This window comes from Convolutriloba macropyga, chromosome 10 (assembly GCF_964194025.1).
Source record: "Convolutriloba macropyga chromosome 10, txConMacr16.3, whole genome shotgun sequence".
NCBI classification, from domain to species: Eukaryota; Metazoa; Xenacoelomorpha; order Acoela; family Convolutidae; genus Convolutriloba; species Convolutriloba macropyga.
Genome location: NC_134477.1, coordinates 11,986,102 through 12,000,962, shown reverse-complemented (window position 1 = coordinate 12,000,962; position 14,861 = coordinate 11,986,102). Strand labels below are relative to the sequence as shown.

The 14,861-nt window shown below is 35.0% G+C and overlaps 2 protein-coding genes and 1 non-coding gene across 4 annotated transcripts in view; 2 read left to right on the top strand and 1 right to left on the bottom strand.

Moving 5' to 3' along the window:
* Positions 1-14,861, top strand: part of LOC142348577 (catenin beta-like) — a 291,880-nt gene that overhangs the window by 172,651 nt on the left and 104,368 nt on the right. The gene's annotated exons all lie outside the window — the stretch shown is intronic.
* LOC142348575 (uncharacterized) overlaps positions 1-14,861 on the top strand; it is a 222,908-nt gene that overhangs the window by 156,473 nt on the left and 51,574 nt on the right. The gene's annotated exons all lie outside the window — the stretch shown is intronic.
* LOC142348862 (small subunit ribosomal RNA) lies at positions 13,139-14,851 on the bottom strand. Its single transcript, XR_012760792.1, has one exon. It is a non-coding gene; the product is annotated as a small subunit ribosomal RNA (ribosomal RNA).

The following is a 14,861-nucleotide window of genomic DNA, read 5'->3' as shown; positions in this document are numbered from 1 at the left end:
TAACTGATAGATTATGCTTGTTAATTGTTTGTAGATTATGTTTACAATTGTTTTGATAATTATTCGGGACTATTTTGTTTGGGACTGTTATCTCAGTTTTTTTGGACTGTCTTGTCTAGGACTTATTTGTCTTGGAATATTTTTCAATTTGGGACTGTTTTCTCTGGGACTGTTTTGTCTGGGACTATTTTGTCCGGATATGTGCGTCGCAGTTCAGGATATTAATTCTTTTTGTTTTTCATGGTTAACCCAGCTTATATCTAAGAGAGACGAACAGATCTAACAACTTAACTTAAATTCCGATCAAACCTCAGAAGCGATGATCCGTAATCTGTTTTTAGTGTCTTAATGATTTTAATTGTTATAATCATTCCCAGCAACACTTAAAAAAAGACGCTGGATAACTTCTAATTGTGTTTCTAATTGTGTCATTATGTTAATCTTGCGAGTACTACAGTTCACATGCCATACTGCATTTGTACTCAGTTTGAGTTCAATATTACACCGACTTTAGTTCTTAGTAATCATGAGTCAATTACATTTGCTTTCCACTTTGATCAGATTAGCCCCTCAATTAGCAGATTGGTTGCTTCAAAAGGCATCTGTATTGCAAGGAAAATGAGCACGACCCGCGGGTTTTCTGAAATAACAGGGAAAAGAGAGAAAAAATTTTAAAATATTTATTTGACACCCCTTATTTTTCTTCTTAAATTAGGGAGGAAAGAGTGTAATTTGCAGGGGAAAAAATGTAAAATTAAGGTTGCAAAAAAATGGGAAATATTGAACACTCTTGTTAATTAACCAAAGTTCAGCTCAAATGAAGGGATTGGTCACTGCAAAAATTGTGAGAAAATTGATTAAAAATTAAATTTTCTATAATTTTCAAGTAAAGTATTCTTTATCGTTACTTATTGGTACTACTTGCAATTTCAAGAAAATTAAACTGCAAAATAAGTAGAATTGTTGGAAAACTCTTTTGTTCTTGTTTCTCTATTTCCATAACATTCAACGATATCATTCAAAATTTTTTTGACAACTTATTTTGAGTAATTTTCATTTTTTTTCACTTCACACAGATGTCAGCATTTCGAAGTTTTTATTGCAGTTTTTTTGACGCCAAAAACATAATATCTATGCTCTTTAATAATTTGAAGGCAACCGGCTAAGTGTTTAAAAGTAACAGGAAAAGTCAGTTTGTTGATAATTATCATAAAAAATAATTTATTAGAATAGATGCTTTTCAAACGGTTTTTTCCCCAGTCTTCAATAGAGTTTGCCTCGTGCAAGCAACGGTTTCAGATCAACTAACTAACTAACTAACTAACTAAACATGCTTTTGTTTTTTTATGACATTGTGAAGTTTCAGCAATCAGCTAACGCTCATTTTGAATTATAAACAACTTTTTCAAGAAAATCGGCCAAGATTTTAATTTGAAGGACGAAAACAGAATTTAAAAAATGAGATAATAATTTGAAAAAATTAGACAGTGAACGGTCAAAAAACCTCCTAATTTGAATTTTTAGATGGGAATATCTTGTTTAGAATCATTGGTTTATATTTTGTGAATAACATGTCTTTGTTTAGCATTTCAAGTTTTAAGGCATTTACAGTTAGGGAGGGAACAAAGTACATGCTACTATGGATCATATATAAAGTTCCAACAGAAACATTTAACCAATTTAGTTCCCACTCAAACCATGTTCTTGTTCGAAACAATTATTTTAGGCTAAAACCAAATGAATAAAGATACTAAAGCAAAAAAATTATTACTTAAAAATCATTCAAAACTTATTAGTTTTTTTTACGTATGAAATTTTAAAAATACTCAATTTATGAATTCGTTGTATTTTTCTGAATTACTAAATTATATTTTGAATGCACCTGAGTTGAGATTTGAAAGGATGCACTCTTGTTGAGAAAATAAGCAATCTTTCAAGTTAGTTTAATACTCAATTTTCCTTGTTGCTGAACACAGATATTCCTGTAATGTGTTCCATTTATGCACACAGTTTCGTTTAACTGAGTCTTGACCATATCTTTTCTGAAAATTTCAATGTCTTGTTTCTCAAGTTTTAAGCTACTTTTTTCGATGATTCTGCTTTAGTGTCAAGTGTCCGTGGATTTTTCAAAATGTTTTTTTATCAATTTATGTCAAAACCGGAGTTGATTAATGACTGTTTAGGTATCAGCAGTTCAGTTGGGCGCAATGTTGCCTGTAACAAAAGATCAGTCTTAGATCACAATTTCTTCAAAGGAAGCACATTTTATATTAAAAAAACTCTTATATAAAAAAAATTTATATTAATTAAAATTCCGTGAGTAAACGGAATCATTGACAAACGCTGCTGTTGTCAAATTGTGTTTTTGAATTCGTGTGGCTTTCAGATTGGAACTTATGTACTTTGTAAGTTGGAAGCTGTTGACATTATAACTTTGATTCTAATTAGTTGTTCCGAATAAAATGTCAGCCAATTGTTCTGAATTTCAATCATTTGTCATCCTGTACTAGCAACTCAGTCCCTGAAACAGCTTGAGAAAGACGTTTTGAGTTGCTGGAGAGCGCAATGAAAGAAACACAAAGCCTTCGGTTTATCAAGGCAACAATTTCGTTTATTGATATCGAATAAAAATATACAGAACAACATTGTTAATAAAAACTACTTTTGTGACATCATTTTGTAAATTTGACTGTTACTGTTGATTGGAACTTTTAGATGAAAGCAGAAACACACAAAAATCCAATAACCATGCAGTTTGCGCTCCCGCCCCGGATGTCAGCCATACAAAAATCCCGGTAATCATACAAATTCATATATGATTCTCGGTTATCATAAAAAGGCCATACATTTTTTTAAAGGAGGCTTAAAGGACCCTAATTGTCATGATGTTCATTTCGCCTGAAGTAAGATAAAAATTATGTGAGTTCATTTTATCCCCGATATGATATTCAATTTTCGTACAGGGTTATATAAGAAAGTATGATTTCCTGGTAATCATAAAAGCATCATAAACTGGAAACACAATTTTTTTTCAAGAAATCATTTAAAAACAAACGCCGATCACTTTCCAACGTTTTGTCAGCAACCTTACTCTATAATAGGGAAAGTTGCATTTCTTCCTGCTTATCATGCAAGGTCATATATGAATATATGATTACCTTGCAATCATACAAAAATCAGAAAACATTAAATGGAAGCATGCATCAACAAAAACTGTCTGAATTGCGATGATCCTCTGTCAATTAAGTTGTACTGGAATAGTTAAATTTCAAGGGTTACCAGTTTGAAAACCTAGGTTGTCGTCAATTTTTATCTTTGATTTTAACTTTTTTCAATCCCAATGCCTGCCACGGGTCAACGGCGGCTGTTTCCAACAATTGGGCGGCTACGATTAAACATGTCATGATATCCTGGTTATACTACAGGGATCATGTATGGCTTCCGGGTAATCATATAATCATACAAAACGCATTTTTCATTTCCTGGTAATCATAACTTGATCATCAATGATTTCGTGATAACCATAGATGTATCATAAATGATTTCCTGATAACCACACAATTATTATACAAGGTTTCAGGTTAACCATATTATTCTGATAATTGAGTTCTTTTTTATGATCTCCTACTTATCATACAAGTATCATATATTATGTCCTTGTTATCGTACTAAGTCATACATGATTTCCTATTAATCGTACAAATATCGTACTAGGAAATAGCGTATGATTTGTATGACATCATCCATGATTTTTGTTTGACTACTAAGAAATGAGAGCCCGAGCGTACCAAACTCTAAGGCGAAATCAGTACTGAGTCACAGTGTAATTCAGCGATTCATTCTGAATTTGTTTTCTGAATTTTGTTCTGATTCAGAGAAATTTAGAAATTACTTCACAGTTGGTCCTGAAATCTTTCTGAAACAGTACTAAAACTTGATAATTCTCTGAAATTGTTCTAAATCAGCACTGATTGTCGCTGAAACTCAGGTACGGGCTATAACTTACCTGGATGATGTCCGGTTTTTAAAAACTGATTTTGCATATAACTGCAAGTTAATTTTAAAGTATTTTTGCTAAAAACTCCCCAATTTCAAATTTCCCCACAAATCTCGGTGAAGTTAGGCAACTCTATCTGGATTTTTTTCTGCAATTCGAAGGCAGAATTCACAGAAAAAATATAGCTGGTGAAATTATTGGAAAAGCGTCGGTATTGTTTTAAGGCTTTTTTAGTTAACATCGGACTTGACCATTCACATTTTGAATGTGCTTCTTAGTTTCAAATCATTAATGTTTCTTTGAAAACGCAATAGAGGGAAGCCATTGTTCGTGCTTCTCTGATTTTTATTTTGAAAACATAAAAACATCCCAACAAATATTAAAAAAACAAAAAATGTGCTAAAAGCCCATTCTTATCTCCAATTACAAGTTGACAAAAGAGACAAAAAAGTAATGAAAGTTGGTAAAAGAGACCAAAAAGCAATAAATGTTGACAAAAGAGACACAACAAGTTGATAAAAGTTGACAAAAGAGACAAAAAGTAATAATAATTGACAAAAGAGACAAAAAATTAATGAAAGTTGACAAAACAGACAAAAAATGAAAAGAGAAAGAAGCCAAACCGTAAAAGGAGGCTGTCAGATCATCCAAGTTACTATAGTTGTAGAGTCGTGACCACATGCCCTCTAAATGAGGATATTTTTCAAAAGCTGCAGATATGTTCCTTCTTATGTCATTCCGAACACCCTCGTATATGGCATGCTCTGAGAATCCGCTCAAATACACAAACATCGGGCCAACAGTTCCCGGGAAGAAGTTCTCAAAGTAAGTCTGATTCGGCAAAACGGGACACACCAAAATTTCGGGCATTTGAACCTGTTTGTTTTGTATATACTGCATGTTAGTAACCAGAGGCTGCTCTATGATGTAACTTTTGTAGGACAGAATTGAATAGTAGAAGAAAGTTGAGAAAGCGAGGATTGAAATGAGTGCCCAGCAGACTTTTGCTCTCCATTTTCGATGTCCGAACAAGTTGTTGATTCCATGAAATGAACTATCCAATGCGAACGAATTGATTGTGGCGGAAAAACTCACAACCATTTTGACGTCTGCACAAACACTAATTCATCAGCATTTATTCTTGAGTTTTACTGAAATTCAGGTTTAAACATTGAAATGCAAGATGAAAGTTGAATAATTAACTTCGCACCGTGCTTATTATATTTATTTCAGCTGGTAATTCAGATTAAAGGAAAAGATTATCATGTAATTTTAAAACCGAGAGTATGGAACATGGATATCCTGCTTAGATTAATTTATATACTTCACAAATGTAATAATAAAAGAGTCAAAAAACTTTCATTATACAATTTTTTACTTATTTAATCCAACAGCACAGCTGTTAAATATTAATCTCTTACCTTGTAAACCTGCTATTACTTCAATGTTTAAAAATCAACTGTCATACAAGGAAGAAGAAAACAAAAAAAACTGCAATTTATTTTTTCCCGAATTGACAAGTAAATTACTTTCATATCCAGTTGGTTAAGGTTACAAGTCAGGTATAATATATATATTTTTTCTCCAGTACAATATTATAAATTAGGTGTTTTCTGCTTAAAACTTTTGAAGTAGCTAATGTTTCTTTCGAATGACACCATTTTAAATTGCTGAAGCAGACGCTGTTTTAACATTTATTTGTAACTATCAATCCTAATCACTGGAAAAGTAGAAGCCTGATTTGAAAAATTTTCAAATTTCAGCATCGATTGAATACAAAAAATTAAAGTTTTTTTGAAAATAATTATTTTTTGAGCATTGTCGAAGAACTTAGAAAGAGGATGTTGGGTAGTATGATGAATTTGAATGTTTTAGCTCATTTTATTTTCTCGTTACGTTTCACTCCAAGAGATATTCAGCACAAGTGCTGAAAGAAATGTGTTATATTTAATACAAGGAGGTTCGTTAATGTGCGTTCGCACATGATGTTCCGACCCGAGCTGATCTACATTTTTGACTTAATCGTCAACCAAACGAAGAGCTAACCAAAAACAGATGTCGAGTTTTAAAAAAATCGTTACACAACCAAACTACTAATTGAATTACATAACGCTATGCCTCACGACATGTGTCAATAAAAAGAGTACGAGAAAAAAAACAAACAAAATAAGCAAAACTAAAAAGTAACGGCAAAAAAAAACTCAATACCTAAATTTAAAAGTAAAAAGTAAACAACGTCAAAATTCAATCAGATAACCCTTAACTGCACAAAACTATGCAGCAGATGGGACTTTTCCTTTTTGAGACAAAAAGAAAAAACAATCAGGCTAAATTCAAAAATCTATCAAAATTTCTTAAAGCAAATAATTTCAGAAGTCTGAAAGATCATTAGCTTTTGCCAGAATAATTCTCAAAAAATTTAATAAAAAATTAATACAAAACTGACAAGACCTGTCTTTGTTTAGACTAAGGCAGAGAAACGGACTAAGGATGCAGAAATTACAGACAAACTACGAAAACACAAATTATTGAAGCCATTAGAGTCATTAGCTCTTATCTGAATATTGTTTTTATTTCAATTGTTGTCTTTAATAATTGAGCTAAAAATATACTGAATAATTAAATAAGTTCGCTTGGGCCTCATTCGAAAATAATCGGGCTCTGTTTTTACGAGAATGTGGTAAAGGAAGAGAAAAAGAAACAAAAAATTTGACCACTCAAAAAACCATTTATGAAAACGCATATTGTCCCACAAACAAAACATCAGTAACAACCTAAAACAACTAGAAAGTTTAAATTTTGTGTTACCAGGAATTGAATGGGACCTCTCAATGATGAGATTAAGTTTCAACTTTAAGTTTTAACTTGCAATCTCATAAACTTTGAGACAATTCGCTAAGAAATCAATGCATAGAGTAATATCTTTCATTCGATCCTTAGTTAGAAATTTATGACACCTCTCAGCAGTTTACGACTACATAAAAAATATAAAAAAAACAAGGACAGCAAATTCAAAAAAAAATAGAGAAAAGCGTCGAAGCCGTTAAAAAATGATCTTTCAGGTAAAAAAGTTTCTTTTTGGAATAAATTTCAATTGCAATAGTATTCGTGTTTTTCAACTATAACTCTTCAAAAAGTCAACAAATGAGAGCAATATTATGAATAAAGATTTTTCTAAAATTACGAAATCTTTGAGAAACCCGTAGTATCAACGCGATTAAAATCATTGGCTTTTAAGAGAAGGCTTTAATTACGCTACCTTATGCCTTGAAGGTACAAAATTTTTCTTTGCTGCTAACCAGTCATCAGTAACACATCAGAATAAGTCTCTTGACTATGAAAACAAAAACAAATACAGTCAAAAACAAATTTCGGTAGAAAAGTGCCAGAAGAAAGTGACAAAGCCATTTAATCCATGGGCTTTATTCTGAAAATTTTATCCAAGATTATGTTAACGCGTTCGTTGAGTGAAATGGAACAATCAATTTAAGGATAATTTTATCTAATTTCAAAAGGTAACAAAATTATGAAAAAAAATATCCAAAAGTTAAAATATTTTATGAAAACTCGTCGCATCGAAGTCATAAATGGAATAATTGAAGCTAAACTTCTCAACTAGTTTAATTTTGCTTGCAGTAGAAGAAGCAAGTCCCTTAGCCAATGGGAACACTCAATAATGAGATAATAATGTATATTTTTAAAAGGAAACAAAAATACAAAAGTATCCAAAAATTTAAAATTAAATAAAAAGTCGTCGAATCGAAGTCTTAAAACCAATAAATGGAGATAAATCCACCAATCAGGTTAATTTTGGCTGCAGTAGAAAAAATTGGGGTCCTGTCATTACTGAGAATGACTTACAGTTCAAAAAATTTTAAGATCGGTTCTATTTTTGAAAAATTATTTTTAAAGTTTTAACAGCCATTAGCTGTCCAGTCAAAACACTAGATGCTTTCAATAAATGATCAAACAAAAGACTTTTAGTGAACGTATCTATGCTCTAGGATTTCAAAAATTCAGTGCAATTTCAAAAGGAAAATCAAAATTTCATTAAAAATTACGAACACGAGTCGAATCCAGAAAAAAATATAAGCGATTCCTTGAAAACTACTCTTCTGTTCATTGGGCATCATTGGACTGCAGTTGAGGTTTTTCAATTACTGAACCTCGATATCAAAGGTGAATATTCTCTCAGTGACTTAAAAGCAAAAGAATGTAAAAAGTTTTCTTAAAAAACTCTCAAAAAGAATTTGAATTTTTTTTTAAAACTAAACTTCACTATGAGACCAGAACTAGTCTTTTTAATCGCCTTTCGCCTGTTAAATTTTCATAGAAAAATTTTTAAATCGAACTAAAATTACGGTAAAAGTGAACAAAAGTGAACCAAATATCCAGTGTTCACATAAAACTTAGACCTCGATAACTCCTCGAAAAAAAATTCCAAAAAATTTTTTTAATATCGAATTCTACGCTGCACGACTTTTTTTATGATACCACTCACGTTTCTCTACGATGAAAAGGTCGATCGGCCAAAATTCTCTGAACGAAAAAAAAACATTTGAGTATATAGTTCCTCACCCCACAAGTGGGCCGGAACAAACAGATAAATCAAAGTATTAGATTACATAACCGATTTGAGTTTTCCCGCTGGATGTCATGCAATACAAATCATAGCGTATTTCACAGCATGATCCTTGTATGGAAACTAAGAAATCACGTATGATCCTTGCATTAAATCAAGTAAATCATAGAAAATCCTAGTATGAAATTCTAGAAAAAGAAAAGATGAAATGTTCAGCAGCACTTAAAAACCACAAAAAATGATTGCTGAAAGTTGTATGAAATCAGAAAAATTATAGATGATCCTTGTTTGATTACAATGAAATGATCTATGATCCTTGGATGATTACCAGGAAGCCATATACGATTTCTTGTTACCATACAAGGACCATATATGATCCTTGAACGATTACCAGGACGAAATCATATATTATTTATTTGTAACCACACAAGGACCATAGATGATCCTCGTACGACTACCAGGAAATCATACATGATTTCACTATAGACAAACAAGACTCATATATGGATTCTCTGTAATCGAGCAAGGATTACTGAGAATCTCTGCTAAGGTTACCAGTAAATCATATATTTTAATTCCTCGTAATCCTAGCAGAAATTCTCAATACTCCCTGTATTATTACTCAGAATTCGTTTACTGCCTTGGTATGATTTACCATTAAACCTTGCTGGATATTCGTAAGCTAATCACAAAGCCATATATGACATCTATGTTAAAACCTTTAACGCATAAAAAGTTCAAAGCTATCTTTTTAGCTTTTTTAATGACCTGTTCATCTTCTTCACAAGAATTTAAAAGTAAATAGATTAATTCAACATTGAAATGGAACTAAAACAAAGAGCACCGAGAAAAATATATTTTTCAAAAAAGAGGCACTGTTTTTAAGTAAAATTACAAGTGGTAGTTTTCAATCTTTAATAATAAGCAAAAATTTCAACATAGAAAGTTCAGCTAATTTATAAGCCACAATCGGTTTTGCAACAGCGTTAGGATCTCAGCGTCCAATCCGAGCTAAACTAAATAGAGTTTGCTTTTGCTTTTCTCAGGCACAGGAAATCAAAGTCTGTAGAGGTCAACCAGATGTAAATAAGTTTTATATTTGTCCAAATCGCAGTCTGTTATAGTTTTTTTCTAGTTGCTATGTAAATATTCACGTTTGATTTGAGCTTTTATCACTTGTTGACTGTCGTTTTCTCTAAAACCTCAATCGGTTTGACTTTTCAGCTTTAAATTTTCAATCATGTTCAAAAACTTTTATCAGAGGTATCAGAAAAACTGTATCTGCTAGTGCCAAGTGAAAGAACTTTTTGCGTACAGCTTTAGCGTTAACAGATAACCACTCCGAGGAGTCCTCAACCGCGGGATAATAGTAAACTTCACAGGACGTGTCAATTTGAGATGAATGAGATTTTAAGATCTTCATTAGTTCTATCGCCACTATCATTAGTTCTATCTTGGTTTTGTTCTCTGAAAATGACACGTATCTTACCGCAAAGAAGGTTGCCGTTACAACAAGCCGAAATATGGCAATCATTTTTGTCAGGCAAAGCTTCAAAGTAGAAGATTTCCGGACGCCTTCTTCGGTAAAAAAATTCCCCCAACTTTTCTCAAGTCCTCAGATACTTGGAAAAATTTCATAGTGACATCTTTGACCAACTTTTCAGCTTGCAATTGCTGGCAAAACGGTGCATGTTGATCTTCAATAATTGTTGATCTGAAAAATTCCCTGTTATTTTGGTACCTCTCTACTAAAAGAGGCAAATAATTAACTGTGCTTGTGTCTGGTTTACAAATATTTTTATTTTTTGTATGACACTTGTGTGATTACGGGAAAATCATAGAATTCTTATATGACCTTGTATGATTACAGGGGATCATATATGACATTAAATGAAATCATGAAAAGTTGTATGATGGGCAACCCGGGTAGCAAGAAATTAGATTAATTTCAATGAGTTTTGTTTTATTTCAAATGCAATTTATTATTATAAGTTAAGTGTGGCTTTCCCATGTGCTGCTATTAATCTAGTTTTTTTCTAGATATTTTATGAATATTTCTTAAATGAGTAATTTTCTGAGCAAGTGAAAAACAAATGTCTTGGTTAATTTTAGCTCGTAAAAAAGCTGATTTTAATAAAGCAGTTCTCCATTTGAGTATTACAAGTAAATGGAGTTTTTGTTCTGAGAATCGATTTCGAGAGTTTGAATTCGTAACGATATTGTTAGCGGGTGATTTATTATAAATAACTTTCCCTGGGGTAGCATAATATTTGGACGCTGACGAAAAACTGTACCGGTAAAATTTTTCATTGCATTTTTGAATAAATTGAGTGATCATTTTTCTGTTGGTTGAAACATAATGTTATTGCTCAGCTGGATGTTTTACACCCCTTCAGAGCGACCAAAAACTGAACAACTTAGCAAGCTTACGATATCAAGGTTACTAGTAACATCACAGTACTAGCCACAATTTTGATCGCAAAATTCTACGACTTTCACATGTTGATGTTTCGGCTTGCGCTTAGCCTACTAGAAGCAACATAATACTAGTCATATCATGGAGCGTGATCAGCTTGTGACGTTCTCATGATGAAGTTTCACCAACAGTGTCTCATTTCGAGCTTAAATCCAGCTACTAGTAACTACACAGTACTGACTGCAACGATAACTTTTATCTATACCTTTCACATGCTGCGCTTTCGGCCAGGGCCTACTAATGTCAACATAATACTCGATATAAACTTTTGTTCATGATGCAGCTTCCCCATGCAGAAGTTTCGCCTTCAAATGCTCTCTTGGCCATATGACGTAACACAAGGTTACTAGTAACATCACAGTACTAGCCACAATTTGATCGCAAAATTCTACGACTTTCACATGTTGATGTTTCGGCTTGCGCTTAGCCTACTAGAAGCAACATAATACTAGTCATATCATAGAGCTTGATCAGCTTGTGACATTCTCATGATGAAGTTTCACCAACAGTGTCTCATTTTGAGCTTAAATCCAGCTACTAGTAACTACACAGTACTGACTGCAACAATAACTTTTATCTATACCTTTCACATGCTGCGTTTTCGGCCAAGGCCTACTAACGTCAACATAATACTCGATATAAAATTTTTGATCATGATGCAGCTTTTCCCATGCAGAAGTTTCGCCTTCAAATGCTCTCTTGGCCATATGACGGAACACCAGGTTACTAGTAACATCACAGTACTAGCCACAGTTTGATTGCAAAATTCTACGACTTTCACATGTTGATGTTTCGGCTTGCGCTTAGCCTACTAGAAGCAACATAATACTAGTCATATCATAGAGCGTGATCAGCTTGTGACGTTCTCATGATGAAGTTTCACCAATAGTGTTTCATTCGAATTGGTTCTGCTTTAAGCTCTCCAATTGTTTTGGATGAACCAGTTTTGCCCTTCGAAGCCACTTTTGTGAGCTTTTGTGGGTCTTTACCAAGAGGATATACCTCAAGGCCTCTTTCAATTCCTTTAAGTTCTTTCAACTCCTTTACAGTTTCTAGGTTCACATAGCTGCAAACCTTATTTCTAGTTTTAAGTCTGGCCAACTTGGGGAGAGTTGGTGCAGACCGTGACCAATTCTAGTAGGATGCCACAACAAGAATGTGATCAACTTAGCTTGTCGATGAACCTGCCCCACATTCAAACAACTCTATCGCCTTTTCCTCGTATAGTTATATGCGAGGGCCTCTCATAGAGAGCGCTGTTAGCAACCTTTTCCACATAGACGATAAAGTTGTGAGTGTTTTGCACATGGCTGTTGTCATCACCACGTGACGAGTCAACTCAGCTTGACTCTCTACACTCCGACAAGCTTTGCACATACGCCTTTAGTTCAGTATGTGTCTTTAATCTGACTCCGGTGCCTCAAGCCGGAAAATTGTCAGATTATGATCATTATCGGTTAGTCATCCCGATGCAAGATCGTATCGTACTGTCTTTGTCTACCTCCAGATTCCGAAGAACAGGAGGAGACTCTCCCAGACCTACATATCTGGGAGAATGTTCAGAGGGCGAGAAGCTGTGGATTACTCTCCCCTAAGAACTGACTAAACTTTACCCTCGTCCAAGGTAAGTTTATTTTAGCTAGCCTTCTATGTAAAGGATCTGAGGCTAAGCTGTGTTTTTTCGAGCCTTTGGCTCGGAGCAAGTTCAGTGGGCGCCCCGAGTAGCTCAACTCTTTCCCACTGAACAGCGCAACGCTCTGTCACTCGCTGGGATTTTTGCGTGTCGGTTCTAACCACGCGACTTGTGGACCTTTTTAGGCCTTTCTCATTCACAAGTCTATAGCTGGGCTTCTATAACCCAGCTTCTGAGATCTAGATAGCTGCAGTTCTGCTAGGCTGCTTTTGCTAACTAGTCTCCCTTTAAGCAGTCCCTTGCCATGACTGCTGAACTATGTATCCACACAAGTAGTTTTTTGAGCTCGATACATAATTCGAGATTGGTTGCCAAGCAATCTCTAGCGACAGAGCGTCATGCGCACTACAGACATGGCCTCTACCAGCAGCCATGCCCGAAGGAATCAATCACTGATCCTTCCGCAGGTTCCCCTACGGAAACCTTGTTACGACTTTTACTTCCTCTAGACAATTAAGCTCGATCCGCTTCATCCCGTTGCCGGAGACCGAAGTCCCAACAGTAGGAATTTGCAATTCTTGCTTAACTATCCAATCAGTAGTAGCGACGGGCGGTGTGTACAAAGGGCAGGGACGTAATCCCTATGAGTTGTTGACTCATAAGTACCAGGAATTCCTGGTTCACGTCTGCAAGTTACAACAGACGATCCCCTTGAAGCGCTGTACTTTTCTCTGATTGCCCAGTCCATTTCGGACCAAGGGCTGAGTACTCAATCTAAAAGTACACAGTGTAGCGCGCGTGCAGTCCAGAACATCTAAGGGCATCACAGACCTGTTATAGCCTCACTTCATCTGCGGTATTTAATTCCGCATAGTTCCTCTAAGAAGTGTTTGAATTCACATATAGTGAATTTCATTATTTAGATGGAGAAGATCTCGTTCGTTATCGGAATTAACCAGACAGATCACTCCACTAACTAAGAACGGCCATGCACCACCGCCCATATAATCATGAAAGATATTCAATCTGTCAATCCTTAAGATGTCTGGACCGGGTGAGTTTTCCCGTGTTGAGTCAAATTAAGCCGCAGGCTCCACTCCTGGTGGTGCCCTTCCGTCAATTCTTTAAGTTTCGATTTTGCAACCATACTTCCCCCGGAACCAATAAACTTTGGTTTCCCGGTTAATCTCTTGCCAAGTCAAGATCGACTTTGACAAATTGTAGGTTGGTATAGTTTATGGTCAGAATTACGAGGGTATCTAATCCTCTTCAATACTCTGACTTTTCGTTCTTGATTAATGAAAACATTCTTGGCAAATGCTTTCGCAGTAGTTTGTCTTGCCACGATCCAAGAATTTCACCTCTAACGTAGCAATACAAATGCCCCCGTCTGTTCCTTTCAATCATTACCGCACTCAGCCAACCGGCATCAATCGAGTAGCGGGTCATTCTCCATTATTCCATTGCTTTATTATTCGATCCCAAAGGATGCTTTGAACACTCTAATTTTCTCAGGGTGAAAACACCGTTTCCACAGTTCGTCACATTTAAGTGCAAACTATTTCTTCGATGCGAAGGATGAGCGGAACGAGTCAACAGATTTAACTGAAGACCATGTTGCCGTTCTACTCAAACAGATCCAACTATGAGCTTTTTAAACGCAGCAACTATTGCATACGCTTGTAGAGGCTGGTATTACCGCGGCTGCTGGCACCAGACTTGCCCTCTACTCGTTCATCAATGGAGCTTTTAAGTCCATTCCATTCTGATTACAAACCATAAAGGTTCATATCATTATTTTCTAGTCACTACCTCCTCGTGCGGAGAGTGGGTAATTTGCGTGCCTGCTGCCTTCCTTGGATGTGGTAGCCGTTTCTAAGGCTCCCTCTCCGGAATCGAACCCTGATTCCCCGTTACCCGTCACAACCATGGTAGTCCGTTACACTACCATCATAGGTTGATAGGTCAGAAATTCGGAAGTTCCGTCCCCAAGCCGAAGCTATCTGGGATCTTTCAGTTACTAGGACTCATCACGGGATGTGTCTGTACTTAGCAAATCACCCGGTGTAGTCTTGTAAAAGTCTCCGACAGTGTCGGACAATCAGCATGCATTAGCTGCAGGGTTACCGCAGTTATTCATTTAGCTTGCAAATCAACTAATAGATAGTAACTG